This window comes from Paramormyrops kingsleyae, chromosome 5 (assembly GCF_048594095.1).
Source record: "Paramormyrops kingsleyae isolate MSU_618 chromosome 5, PKINGS_0.4, whole genome shotgun sequence".
Classification (NCBI taxonomy): domain Eukaryota; kingdom Metazoa; phylum Chordata; class Actinopteri; order Osteoglossiformes; family Mormyridae; genus Paramormyrops; species Paramormyrops kingsleyae.
In genome coordinates, this window is record NC_132801.1 from 23,463,276 (window position 1) to 23,477,512 (window position 14,237).

The 14,237-nt window shown below is 48.3% G+C and overlaps 2 long non-coding RNA genes across 2 annotated transcripts in view; one reads left to right on the forward strand and one right to left on the reverse strand.

The window, feature by feature from the left end:
* LOC140590892 (uncharacterized) overlaps nt 1-1,024 on the reverse strand; it is a 46,371-nt gene extending 45,347 nt beyond the window's left edge. The window contains exon 1 of the long non-coding RNA XR_011991782.1: nt 763-1,024. This is a non-coding gene — a long non-coding RNA (uncharacterized lncRNA). The remainder of the gene's footprint in view (nt 1-762) is intronic.
* LOC140590893 (uncharacterized) lies at nt 55-8,249 on the forward strand. Its single transcript, XR_011991783.1, has 3 exons — nt 55-438; nt 2,238-2,346; nt 7,650-8,249. It is a non-coding gene; the product is annotated as an uncharacterized lncRNA (long non-coding RNA).
* Nucleotides 8,250-14,237: the final 5,988 nt, after the last annotated feature.

Below are 14,237 nucleotides of genomic sequence, written 5' to 3' on the forward strand. Positions count from 1 at the left end.
AGGTATTCGGCTTAACTTTCACTGAATATTTAACACAGTAGCGAGAAACTGCACATAAAATGTCGGCTATAGTCGTCTTTACGTCAATGTGGCAGTGGGGGTGAAAACTATACATTTAACCGTGCACTGTCATCCGTACATTTAAGTCATTCGGTACAGTGTGTTTAATAATTAAACTCACATATGAAATAATGCATTAATACTAAATGATGCCATTACCTTAATTACCTTTGCGCCTGCGTTAGATAAAGGGGATTATAATGTGGAAGCGCTATAACTGTCTACAAAAAGACAGTACATTAGCGTTGAGCTGCAATATAAACCTGGATGTAAAATCATGAACCTGCAGGATATCGAGGAAACGGCTGTTGTATTATTCAGCGAATAAAGTCAAAACGCGAACACACACGGAAACTCCGCAAGCTAACAAGCCATGGGGTCAGTATGTTATCTTTTTACTGTTGCAGGTCTTTTATTTCTCTTTCGCGGGACACAAAAAAACGTTGAAAAGAATGAAAGGTTTTGCGTAGCCACGGCTAACAGGCTTCATGCCCGGCCGGCCGGTCGGCAGTCTGAATGCGAACTGCCGGGGCTACCCCAGCCATCCTCACCCCCCAAAACGCATCGGCCCGATCGGATCTTTATTTGTCGGTATCAGTTTTAAACGGACGCCCACCGGTACCGTAAACGAGCTCGTTAGTCCGTCCGCGTAAGCGAGGTTACCGGGGGCACCGGCGGCACCGTCGTCCAAAGTGTAAATACCTGAGACCTGTTGACTCCTCCTACCGCTCCGTCGGCTGCTGGGACTTCTGCCGGCGGTGATAATGGTGGACTCCTCTTGAAGTTGTTCTTTTCCCCGATTGAGCCCGGGGGTTGAGAGAAATGTGCCTTCCCTCTGGGTACTAGTGGTGAGAGGCGCGGAGCAGGGTTTCTTCAGGGGACGGCGAAGTTGCCGCGGCGCCCGTGAGCAGCAGCGGCGACGGCGGCCATCGCGGTCACGTGCTGCGCGTGTGAAACCAGACACTCCGGAGCGCATGCCCCGCCCACTCTTCTCAGATTCCACCCATTTTCCTTTCCATCGGGCCAATCACAGCAAAGAACCCGCCCCTTTGGCTCCACGCTTGCAACACTTCGTCTGTCCCTGTTCGAGGCTTGACGGGAGGTTATGGCTTCTAACTCAAGCAATTGACATACCTATTGTAGATATTTGTCGACTGTAACATGTGATATAACATATTAATAAACGTTGAGGACGTGATTTCCTCACGTTTCACATCAAAGCATTATGTATATAGCACAGTATTATTGATAAATCGTTAGTATACTGTTTAAGGTAAAGATAATTATTCAAGGATTATTCATATGTATTTTAAGCCAATGTAAAATAAATCTTATTTTTGGACTAAACTATAAAAATGCATACAAAACTGAGTATTTTTTGACCCATTAAAGATCCCTAATGGTATTCATGTATGTGCTCTTTAGTTGTAGAGATGCATCACGCTGTGAAAACGGTGTGCATGTACTCTTGGTCAGAACATATGCAAAAAATGGGAAAAGTGTGTGTATATTTAATCGCAGAAAAGCAGCCAAATTCATCCCCTTAAGGGGTGATTTTGCCTTCAAAAGCATAAATTGTCTTTGTTACAATAAATCATTGATGCTATGTTTGTTACAAACTTAAAGCTATGTTGGGGGGTGATTTTTATAGACAATGCGTTTTGTGGACAGCTAATTCACTTGAATATAACCTTTCCCTTGAATAATACGTTTTCTCCTGAAAATATTTAGAAATAAAAAAACATTGCAATCTGCTATCTAAGATCTGATGCTACCAATTACAGTTTGGTATGCCAGTAAGGTTAATGTGAAAGTTTGAATCAGTAAATAAATACTAATATTGAATAAGAGTTTATTCTTTGACATTGTGGTAATAATTATCTTCTGATGTTCATGCCATTACATAAAACTGATGAGGTACTGATGACCAAGGCATAACACTATATAAATAATTTAATAGCTTAAAATCTTCCTGCCTTTAAATTACACTTGGATCTCATGCAGCAGTCCATCTTGGATTTGCCAGTCTATTACGTTGCCAGAGATGCTGCCTATTGATTTTAGAGGTTACTGTTCATAGTGGGTAGCATTCACTGCATAATATAGGCTGGGGATTCCACAGCTCCGCTCCCCTGCAAAGGACATAACTGATGAGGTTATGTGTTGCTCCTCTGCAGGTTACATGTCAAATACAGGGTCCCACCTAGCCAAAACACAAGTGCAGCACAGCAAGATGCCAGCAGAGACTACCCCGGCCCACAGCTGGCTCCCTTCTTCATGGCTGCGGTACGTTAATCGTCTGGATTTAACTGGAAACAGAGCCTCGCCACAGAAGCCGCCTCGTTCCCGGGCTTCCAGCCCCCAGCACCCCCAGCCCTGCCGCCGTGCGTAGGAAGTGCAGGATGTCCGAGCTGTGTCACTTCACACTCAAGAAAAGAAGAGGGGGGTGATATGTGAAAGGGAGAGCTTCAGGGCTGAATTTGGGGGGGGGGGGGGGGGGGCTGTCAGAAGTCATTGTTGGGGTCCTGGCCCACAGCCCCAGTTAGCCCGTGTGTAAGTCCGGCTCAGACAGCGGGGCATAGAGAAAATTTGAAAAGTCTTTTTGTGTGGAAATGGACAGCTTTAGATAAGAAGGCTTCAGTAGTAAGAGACCCTGTTTTACTGTGGGATGCACAACTCAGAGTGACTCTAACTGTGCACACATCTGCTTGTAACGTGACTTTAACTGGAAACAGCTCGCGTGAGCTTCCTCAGCTTCTCCGGGCGATCCCTGCTGTCCCCCTGCAGCTGCATCCTGGATGGCCAGGCGTGTTGACACTCAAGAAAGAATCTTGTAATTTCTTGATGCACTTCCTGTCTGAGTAAAAGCTGGGTCCCGGTGTCACATGTCGTTGTGTGATGCGTGATACTCCCATGACTCTGCATGTACAGCCGCTCCCTCCGGGCGCCCAGATGAGAACGCGATCAGTTAACAGCATCAATATTCAGGCAGTTGTGCATTACTGCTTCAGTCTGCAGCCTGATCTGATAACGTCAGGCTCACAATTAAGTCTGACCGGCTCTGGATGTTATTAAGCCTACAAGGCTGACCTTGTTTTCACGTACTTACATGCTGCTTTGCGAGTCTGTATCATTCGAGCCAGCGGATGAGTCACTCCCATATTGCGCAGAAGATCATCCCCTCATTACACACATCTTCCTTATCATGTTAAGATGAGTCCCTTTGCAAGGACTCCTCACTTGCCCTGGTGGTATCCTGATGCAGGAATACTCATCATAAACTAAAAGGCCTTTGTTGAGCCAGCAGACAAGTGGCCCTAGATCACAACTGCCTTACTTTAGGCACTGAATAGCAAATGCCAGAGCACAGAACTTTGGGCACAAACAGGTGGAAGTCTAGCCATCGCCTTGTTATGTTTTACAAGACACCTGAAAGACCCAAGTAAAGTGACCCAAACCAGCCTTCTAAGAATTCTGGGGTCCTTTTCACTGCTAGGGCACTATTCCAAGGCAATTTCCATTGTAACATTACACACCCCGATAAACGCCGTGCGCCCATTGCAGGCCACATCCCTTAGCTAGAAAATGACAACCATGGAGAAATATTCTTGCCTTCTTCCTGTGTTGCTGTGCAAATATTACAGGTCATGAGCAGGCAGAATGAGCATCACTTCAGACCTTTCACCCAGTAAGCTCCAGGACCTCTGCCCTGTTCTAAATGTTGAAGGACGGCCAGACGTATCATGTTGCCTAGAGACAGGATCGCAAGGTTCGTCATGAAAAAATGGCCCACAGACCAACCTCATGCCTATTACTAACCGCTCACTTAAAAGTATCACAGCCAAATATAGCATCGATCATCTATGTTCTACAGCAGAAACCAGCCACAAAAGCATGGTGCTTTCAGATCATCTAACCAGACAAGTATGTGTGGTAAGCACACCGATTCAAATGTTTATGAAAACAGTGATTTAAGATCTGACTGCATGCTTGTGGAGATCAATTGTTCTTCGTCATCAATGTTTACTGACTGGAAAAAAAAAGGGTACAAACGCAGACAAAAAGATGTGGTCATGACTATGGACTGGATTCTGAACTGCAAACCGGCTGAAATCAGAACCACCCTGGAAATTCCACCAAGAATTCCGGTATTGCTCCTGCACAAGCCGGCTTGCACACAGAAAATTCTCCCTCTCGTAAAGATAAAGAGGCTCTCCTGCACTTCCATTTTCTTCAGTGTAAAAAGAGAAACACACTTTTAAGGCCCCCGAGAGTTGAGCTGTTACGCAGGGTTTAGTTCATCTGAAAATATGTGGTAAGCCCTCTGGAATGTCTCAAATGATTCCCAGATGTGAGCCTCAGACACATTTAACCCCTTCTATGCCGCGGAGCGCATGAGGCGGGAGAACGCCACCAGTGGGAGCGAAGGCTGGGGGGGGGGCCAAAAACCTGCTGTCCAGCCTGTCCCTGTAAGCTTCCCTTTGTGGTTGTTTGCTGGAGTGAGAGTTTGGCGGGTTTGGTGAAAAAAATCTTTGCACTAGTGTAGGAGATGTGGAAATGTTGGTTCTTACACTTCAGAGGGCAGAGTTAGCATCTGGGGAGCTCTGGGTACAGGCAGTTGGTGTCCCTGAATATTGTAGGGGGATTTTCACATCCATGCTATTTTATTGTCTTCCTTCCATGCCTTTGTTTGCTAACCTTGAATTATTTCTGCTTTTGTTTACATGTGTGTTTCCATTGTCTGAGAGATGCATCAAATATAAAATAATTATCACTTTATTCACAAGTACTTCTTTGTTAATGAGGTGCATTGGCAGTGTGGTTCTGTACAGCGTGAGCTAAACTTACTGGAGGAACAGCTGTAAACCTCTGTGTTATCAAACTGCAAACATTCGACTTTCTAGTTGAGCAATAGGCGTTTGAGCTAAAGCAGTACCTCACCCTTGTGTAAAATGCCCCACAGCAGTTGAATAAATATTTGTTTATGGTTCTGTTATTGTTAACCCTGATAAAGACAGAAGGAGGCAGTGTGGTCCTGACAGCACGGGGGGGCAGGGGGCGTATGTTGTGGCCTGGTGGCATTGGGGGCGGAGATGGCGGGCTGATTGATATCCAGTTAGAAATAAACTCAAGTGACCCCATTCCCACTGGTCTTCCCCTCCACCCCCAGGCCCCCTCTGTCTCTCTCTCTCTCTCTCTCTCGTTCTCTTTTCCTTTTCCTCAATCAGCCAAATGATGCTGGAGTGCAATGTGGCTGTCAGCCTGCCAGGCAGCGTTTGAAACGACACCCATTACACCGTATAATAACAGAGAGGGAACATGTGCGGGGGGGGAGAAAAAGAAGCAGCCGGGAGGGAGGGTGGGAGTTTGGAGCGCAGCCCGGGCGCTCGGAGGGCACTGCGGGCCCCGCCGCCCCAAAGACACGGGACACCTTCGGCCACAAAACCGCACTGCCTTCCAAATCTGTCTAAAGAGGCGAGGGACTAAAAACAGAAGGAAGCAGCTGCCCGTTAACATGCAGCGCTGATCAGCCGGGGAGGGGAGCGGAGAGAGGAGGCCCTCTGGGACAGGCAGCAGACGGGGGGGCCCTGCGAACATGCTCAACTCCCTCAGCCCCACTCCCCCCCCCAACGAGCGCCATCTTTGCCAAAAAGGGGTGGGATCCGTCACTGGGAGCGGCTGGGTTAAGGGTTTGGGGGAGTTCCCTTTGTGCATTTAATTTGCACCTCTGTCTGCGATGGGAGGCTGCCAGATTGATTTCTAGGATCAGATTACTTTTTACCCCCCCCCCACTGCCCTGAGATGAAACCTCTGTCTGTGTTTGTGTGTCTGTGTGTGTGTGTGTGTGTGTGTATGTGTCTGTATGTGTGGGTCATGTATATATTACGTTGTGGAGGCCAACCTGTTATTCTGATGTTTGATGATTTTTTTGAAACTCAATTTTATAAAATACAAATCTGTGACTAGAACCAGAAAACTAAAAATGCTCTTGTATTTTATTTGGTTATTTATTGTTAAGGTTAGGGCTGCGTAGGGGTTAGGGTGGTCATTTTGGGATTGGAGTTTTCCCCATAGAAATGAATGGAGAGTCCCTACAAAGATATAATTACAAACCTGTGTGTGTGTGTGTGTGTGTGTTTGTGTGTGTGTTTGTGTGTGTGTCTAGGTGGAGGCTGGGACAGAGGGGTCTAGGATAGACAGAGGGATGCGGCACGAGTTCAGAAGGAGATGTGGGTCAGCAGCAAGCAGGAGTCCAAGCAAAGCCGGCACAGAATCTGGGCTTAAACACCACGACTCTTAATGGGAAACTGATCCACAGGAAGCTTCCAAAAAATGATATTTATGCGATTATATATATGATTGTGTGGTGAAAGAACAGCAGTCGGTGAGTGTAACAGCGGTGACAGAGGAGACAGGCCGGCCTAGGTGCAGCGGAGGTGTGCAATGACAGATTTTTGAGAATAATGAATAATTCAGCTGCCGACACCAGACTTGGTCTGGCCTTTCAGAGCCGCGTATCTGCACATCGGCGTTTAGCGGGCGTGTCCGAGGCGGCACGGACGGGGAGGGGGCGGAGGCCGACAACGAGTCCCGCTCACCTCGTTGTCCCCTGCGCTTCACACTGATGCCAGAGCAGGCGCTGATTATACCCTCCCACACTGCTCATCTCCCCGCTCGTGTGCCTCTGCGTCTCCGTAATCAGACAGCTCGTGGAAATAATGGCACATTAATGGCATTTCTGTGGCAGGAAATGAGCTGGATCAACAGAAGCAAGACAAAATCACAAATCAATTTCAACAAATCTAATTAACACTTAATTAGCCTCCAGAGCGTCGCCATAAAGGGGGGGGGGGGGGAGTTGGTGGAATGGAGTGAGGCACACCAGCGGAGCGAATGCGAGCGAGAGGGATCGGGCCAGGAGGCCGGAGGAGGCGGGGAAACAGAGAGGCTGATGGCACAGATTGCATAGTCAAATACATGGGGCCCTGAGTTATATCAGAGAAGGCTGGGAAGGGGGGCAGGGGGGCAGGGGGGCACGGGGGGGAGCACACAGGGCGCGACAGAAAGCGTGCTGTGCTGCCAGGCCTGTTAGCCAAAGTGCTAATTCTCAGTAAAAACACCAGCATGTTAATTTAAGTGCAACAACATTCCGGTGTTAAAAATCTGGTGTGAAAAAACCAAAAACAAAAAAAAAACACACAAACACACACGCGCACGCGCTCAGAAACCACAGGGAGGCGGCGAGGAGCTGGGGAGCCGCCAGGTCGGGCGGACGCCAGTTCACACAAACACACACTCCCTGGCCAATAAATAGGCTTCATAAACTGCAATTAAAACCCTGGGCACTAATTTAGTGGAAATGGCAGCCTGTAAAACTGTGGAGTTGTGGAGGGTGAGGAGGAGGGCAGCCAGGGGGGCTAGCCAGCTCCGCGTTCTCCCCGTCTTCTCACCGCCGCTTGTGTCAGCGTCCACAGCGAACGCGCCGCGGCCCCCGTTACGAGGCTCCGTGTGGACGTTGAGGTGCGACTGTCTCCAGGTTTCTATTCTTGAAAACCGCAGCTGAGGAAACGCTATTTTCCATCTTCCAGGTGCCGGCGCCTGTCGGATAGGCCACAGAGATCCGATGCCGCCCAGCGTTCCACGAGAGGCGGAGCCTGTCGTCCCGTGTCACCTGCACACAGCCGTTTACCTTCAGACTGGAGGCTCCCGAGAGCAGGATGGCCCACATTCTCTACTCTTGGCATTATTTACAACCGCAATCTAGCCTATGGCCGTGCCTGTGTTTTTACAAGCACGTAAACACCTCACCGCTCTCCTCGTCTCAGCACCCCTTCCTCCACACACACATCTCTCCAGCCCCCATACCCGTGTGGAGGCGTCGGCAATGTCGCAGATCAGCCCGCCCCTCCCAAACAACAGCAGCCTTGTTTAATTTATGCCGCCATTTGAGATCCTTCATCCATCACAATTATGCGCTGTTTGTGGACACATGCTTATTAGTCACTGCAGCTGTCTGTGGTAACTTTGGATAAAATGGGATGGCACTGGGAGATATATTATGTCGAGCTGACAGTAAGTTGTTTGGTGTTGAGGGCAATGCCAGCATCACTGAGGCGAAAACTTGTAAAATGTGTTGAAGGGAAACAATGAAGGTTCCATCAATTAACCGTCAGCGGCTAATATGAGCCCTTATATCACTCAATAAGTGATTTATGACACAAAGTCAATAAAAATGTAGCAAGTTTTTTCTTTTTATGTTTGCATGGTTATGGCGTTTGTGCTTCTCGAAAGAGCCCCATTTAGACGTGCTGTCTGGTAACTGACTTGCTGAGACGATTATTGATCATTAGATCTTAAGCTGTTCTGCAGACACTGGATCTAAGGATCTGAAGCTTCTCACCGTTGTGTTCATGGGCAGCACATCCTCAACGGGGACAGAATATGGCAGGAATGAGCAGAGAGGACATATAGGACAGCCCCCCCACCCCCACCCCCCAGCATGATTCACTTATCTGGGGGTGAGCAGAGATACATAAAATATCCGATACAATGAGGGTTTACTTTACTCTTGTTTTTTACTCTTTTGCTTTTTTAAATTATTTAAAGTATAGTATCAGTATCAGTCAAAAATCTGGATACACCTGCTTTGTCTCTATCTTACCTTATGTTATTCATCTTATAGTAAAAGGCCTCGAGGCAATGAATTGATACATATTAAATATTGCAATGACTAATAGAAACGTTGCACAAAATTCTCTCAAATTTCTCCCCAAAATAGCCCCCATTTGCTTTGATGTCAGCATTGCAGACTGTTGGAATTCTTTGAACCAGCTTCTAGACATAGCCACCTGGAATGCTTCTCCAACAGTCCTGAAGGAGTTTCCACGAGTTCTGAGCACAAGTTGGCTAACTTGATCTTACTCTTTGGTCCAGCTCATGCCAAGCCAGCTCTATAGGGTTTAGGTCGGGGGGTTGTGCGGGCTTGATCATCTGTTGGAGCACTCCATCTCTTTCCGTGCTGCATATCCATGAGGTGTGCTTAGGGTCATTATCCTGTCGAAAAACAAGTGATTTTTTGTAGGGGTGTCCAGACTTTTGACCTGTACTACACATAACATGGAACACATATCTATCTTTCCCTTTGCGTTTATCTGGGAAAACGTGTCACAAAAAAACTGAACGCATCAGAACCAACATCCACGTAAAAGAGTAATAAAATGTAGCTGAATCTCAGAGCAGGTCATGGTTCTTTAAGAAAAGAAAAAAATTGTGCAGCTGCCAGGGGTTCATGGTTCAACCTCAGCTCTGTACAAAGTAAGAAGGATTCCTCACATGGTCCAAAGATGTCCCAGCCATGGTGTGCTCCTCTGCTTCCTGCGCTTCACAGATTCCCATAATCCTAAGTGATTAAGCGCTTTTGGAAAATGAATATCAACTAACTGTTATCTAATAAAGCATCTTAAATGCTCCATTGAGAACAGTATACCTGTCCATTATGTTTGCAGTGCTGTAAAAATGGAATTTACTTAACCGCATCCCCATCATTCAGTAGTTTGGTGGAACTCGTTAAAGAACTGAAATCTGTGTTTCTGTGCACACAATCACGCAACTTTTTTCAGAATACACTGGTGGTCTTATATGCTGGGATTAAGGTCGCATCAGCCAATCCCTGGTTGGCCGGATTAACAGACCAGTCAAGTCTGAATTTAGGGGGCGGCAAAATATTTTTTCTGGTTGTTACGGCAGCATTTCATGGTGTAGATAGGGTCCCAACAATGACTTTAACTCACCCCCTAAATTTGGCTCTGATTCAGGCTTAAGCGGAAGCAGACTGGCGGAAGGCCCTTTCTGATATCCTGTGTCAACGTGACCCCTGTAAGCTTGGCTGTGAGTAAGTGTGTGTGTGTGTGTGTGTGTGTGGGTGGGGGGGGGTCTCACATTTTACACATTTTACATCCCTTTGTGGAAGAAATCCCTGTTTTACAGAGAGGAGTGTTGTCATCTATTTTTCAACAGAGGCAGCCAAAGCCACAAGGGAAACAGAATAAACACAGTTTAACTTGCTTATTGTACAGGAAATTCGATTTAAATGTTTTTAAATAAATAAAGCCATAAACAAATAAGGTTTATATATGCTGTGGGATTAGATTAAACATATATACGCGTGTGCCAGGGATGAGGGTGCTTGTGTCATTCTTTTGAAGTCCAGTCAGTTTATACAGAGGCTCATTTAACATAAGTTGAAGTGCAATCGAGGAAAACGACAGCAGGCAGCAGTGAGACTGACATGCAGCAGCAATCACCAAACGCAGGCTTGCTAACTTTGCTAACTAAGCTGGCTGACGTGAGATTTCCAATATGAGACAAGGCTGCATGCTCATTTACAGGTATGTAACAGTTTTATTACCTTGTAAATAGTCTGTAGGGTTTACAAATTACCCCAACGCTTTTGGTGTAGCTCATTTTTTAGGTTGATGATGGAATAAGATAGATTTGTTGTAAGATTTCTTGCGTGAGAGTCTGAAAGCGTGTCACGCCAGATGCGTGACAGTTGGCAACCCTGCAAAAGTTTCACCTAACCTGCTTGTTTAATTGCAGAATGTTCACCGCTGCATGCTTGTTTCCCTCTCCCCCGTGTGAACCCGCCCCCCCCCCCACCATCTACCCAATGCAGGAAAGTCTGATTTCTCTTCTCTTCTGGTTTTCTTCTTTTCTTGATGACACCTTTTTTTCTCAGGCTGTCACCCTGCGTCACCGCGGACGCACGGCCCGTGTCGTGACATTGGTGGGAGAAACCCAAGAAAATGACAGGTTGGGGGGGGGAATTCAAAGTATACAAAAGTGCAAGGTTGGGCTGACCACACGAGTCAGATACATTACAGACTGAGTGTGGAGGAAACCAGGGGCCGGGGGTACAGCGGCAGTGAGTCAAAGGGCATCTGAGCGGCGGGGGGGGGGGGGGCCACTCAGTCACGCCGGCCGCCTCACGGCTCACTTCCCAGCCGAACAAGATGCTCAGAGAGCTACAGATGGCTCCTTTCCTTCCCATTTTTATCCTCTTCCTGTTTTACAGTTTTTCTTTTAACTTTATCTTTACTTCTTCTTTGTCTTTCTTTTTCGTTTTGTCTTCAAAAGACAAACTGTCGCTGTTGCCGTCCACCCTTGTCATTTTCACTGGGAATCCGCTTCCCAAATCCCTCGACAGTCTGCTTTTCCTAAAAAAAAAAAAACCCTTTAAATGTGAGAAATAGCCGCCGCGACCGTAGTCTCTCGTTTTCTTTTCTGGTTGTTCCCACAGTTGTCTTTCTGCCAGCTGACTGTTCCTCTCGACCTTGCATGTTATTACTGTGACTCTCATACTGCTCTAGCTGTAGCGCCTCCCTGCTCCCCCCCCCCCCCCCCGCGCCCGCCCCCATGCCACTCATCTGAAACCTCAACCCATTTTCCTGACTCTCTCACGCAATGCAGAACTCTGTGCCAAACCACTCTGCCCCTTTCTACAGAGAGAAGTGAAACCAGCAGGGTTACCTGAGGTCGAGCCACGAGACAACGCAAGGTTTGCTCTGCAGGGCTGGTTCATGCAACGCTTGTGGTGGTGAGGGGGGGGGGGGGGGTTGCTAGAACAGCACACTCGGCTAAAGGGCACTCACGCTCGCTGCACGTGCGTGACCCGTATGCAGAGGAAGCAGACGCAGACTCCAACCGTGAGGTGGCCTTGCTTAACTCACAGACACTTCAAACCAACGGCAGCCTGACTGTGAGTCAGGAAAACCGCTGCTGAACTCTGAGGCAGCCGCACACTCTCCTGCCCTGCCCCGCCCCACCCCGGCGGGCACGCTGCGTCCTGGAAATCGTTAGGAAGTGCAGCGGCGCTCTATTTTTATCTACTGAAATCTGGAATCTTACTTCAACGCATTGGAAACCGTTATTGTTTCATCTGAGTGGCAGGGAGGCCGAGACAGGTTACATCTGCGCAGGGAGAGAGATGCCGCATGGACTGCGAACGTGTGCTCTGCCTGCTCCTCCCCGGACCACCCAGCCTGCCGCCTGTACACACTGGGCCTGCTTTTTCCCCCACTTTGTTTACTTTCACGCACACGACACCCTCTGGGCCAGAGGACGCTGTCTGGGGCACAACACAGCTTCACTGTGTCCGGCAGACAGAGCCGGTCATCAGATAGCCAGGTGTAAGACACAGTGCCCGGTGCGAGGAGCCGCAAACCAGCTACACCAGTGTGCCAGCGTTCCTATTAGCCAAAATACCCCTGAAATTTGGACAGTCCTCCTGTGGGCTGCAAACATGTAACAAGCCTCATTATGGGCTCATGAAATCTAAGCTGGAACTGGGTTCATTTTTCGCGAACGTACCCTGTTATTTCTCTGCTGCAATATTTACTAAAAGTCAGAAAACATATCATTCGTATTCATGAATACGAATTAAAATACAATCCGGGGAAAAAGCAGTCATCTATTGGATTTGTTGTCTGCCTGAAAACGCAGTCTTTAGCCAATCAGGGAGTTCAGTGTGAGGGCGGATCCGGGTCGGGGGCGGGGCAGATACGCTCCTGCTTCCTCTGGTGCCTGGTCCCGTTAAATTCACTCGCAGGAACAAATGCCAAGGACCCAGTGTTTGGTTCCTCGTTCTGGCACGGCGAGGCGGTGGAAAACTCACTTTTAACATCGCAGATTTGGGCGCGCTGTCACCACGCTCGGCAACAGCTGTGTTTATTTTCATCTGGCTGCACAGCTGCAAGCCGCACAGGACCATAAATAGAGAGTGGAGATCACCTCCCTTTAAACAGGCGTGCATACTGATACTCACAAGGACACCTATATGCTCACCGGCACGCCTGAGGGAGCTTAAGCACCAGGCATCGCCTCACTGTGCGGTATGAGCCCCAGCTTTCATACCGTGGTGAGGAATTGATCAAACTCTGCATGGGGGTCCGAGCCAGGCTGTCAACACCGGGCCTGATCGATGCCCCTTATTGATCCAACACAACCGAGGGACCTTTCACAAGTGTGTGTGCATCTGTGTGTGTGTGTGTATGACGTGTAAGACAATCCCCGTGCCTTTCCACGTGCGTGTGAGCGTGTCTGTGTGCTGGCAGCCGCTTCGTGATGCGGGTGCGGTATTGCGGTGGGTCTGTCTTTGTCGTGTGGGGGTGTGGGGGTGTGGGGGCTGTGTCTGAGACGGTGCTGGAGTGGAGCGGCCAGGGCCTGGGGGTGGGGTAGGGGGGGCTTGTGGTGGGGTCACACGAGGCTGACGTTTGATCCCAGCCCTTCAGCGCCAGCCGGACGGACTCCCCGACCAGCCTGCTCCTGTGTCCCAACCTTTGTGAGGTTTTTGACAGTTCAAAGCTATACGCTACAATAGGGGAGCAATTTTTGCATCTTCTCCTACAACACAAATGACTTCACATGACAGACCTGCTGGGTGTGGGGGGGCACTGCACCCTCTCAGATCCATCGGTTACCGGGAGGGGACCCATGTCACCCCTCCCCCGCTGTGTGTCTCACTCCTCCTCGCTCAGGCAAATCAAACCCACCGGGTGTTTATTTGGGAGTCCAAGGTCCTTATTGTTTTTGTTCTGATTATTATTCATGTTGTTTTCCTTCATGCTCATATTTCACGTGGAAATAATCTAGCTGCTTATCACAGGGTCATGGGGGTAGGGTGGGGTGGGGGTAGATCACCCCCCCCCCCCAAGCAACAGCACACTGCAGCTATAGGGAGCCACACACACACACACATGCGCACACACACACACTACAATATGCAAGGATAATTACATACATATGAAAAAAAGAATGGCATTAAAAATAGACACATCAAAGAGGCTGTGTGTGTGTGCATGTGTGTGTGTGTGTGTGTGTGTGTGTGGCTCCCTATAGCTGCAGTGTGCTGCTGCTTGGGGGGGGGGCGCAGAATTGTTGGATAAATGCTGAAGAAACATCAGGGAAACAAGTGAAAGAAGAAAGAAGATTCTACTTTTTACTGACCAACAGGAAAAGAGGCTGCCTGATAGGTGCCAGAGCACTGAAAGACACAGCACCTTTTAAATAGGGAACGCTTTCATTTGAAGAAAGCGTTTTCTCTTATAATACACCTGGATGTTTACTTCAGGGTAGGTCCTCTTCCCAGGGATACTACAGCAGCCACCAGCTGTGTTCAG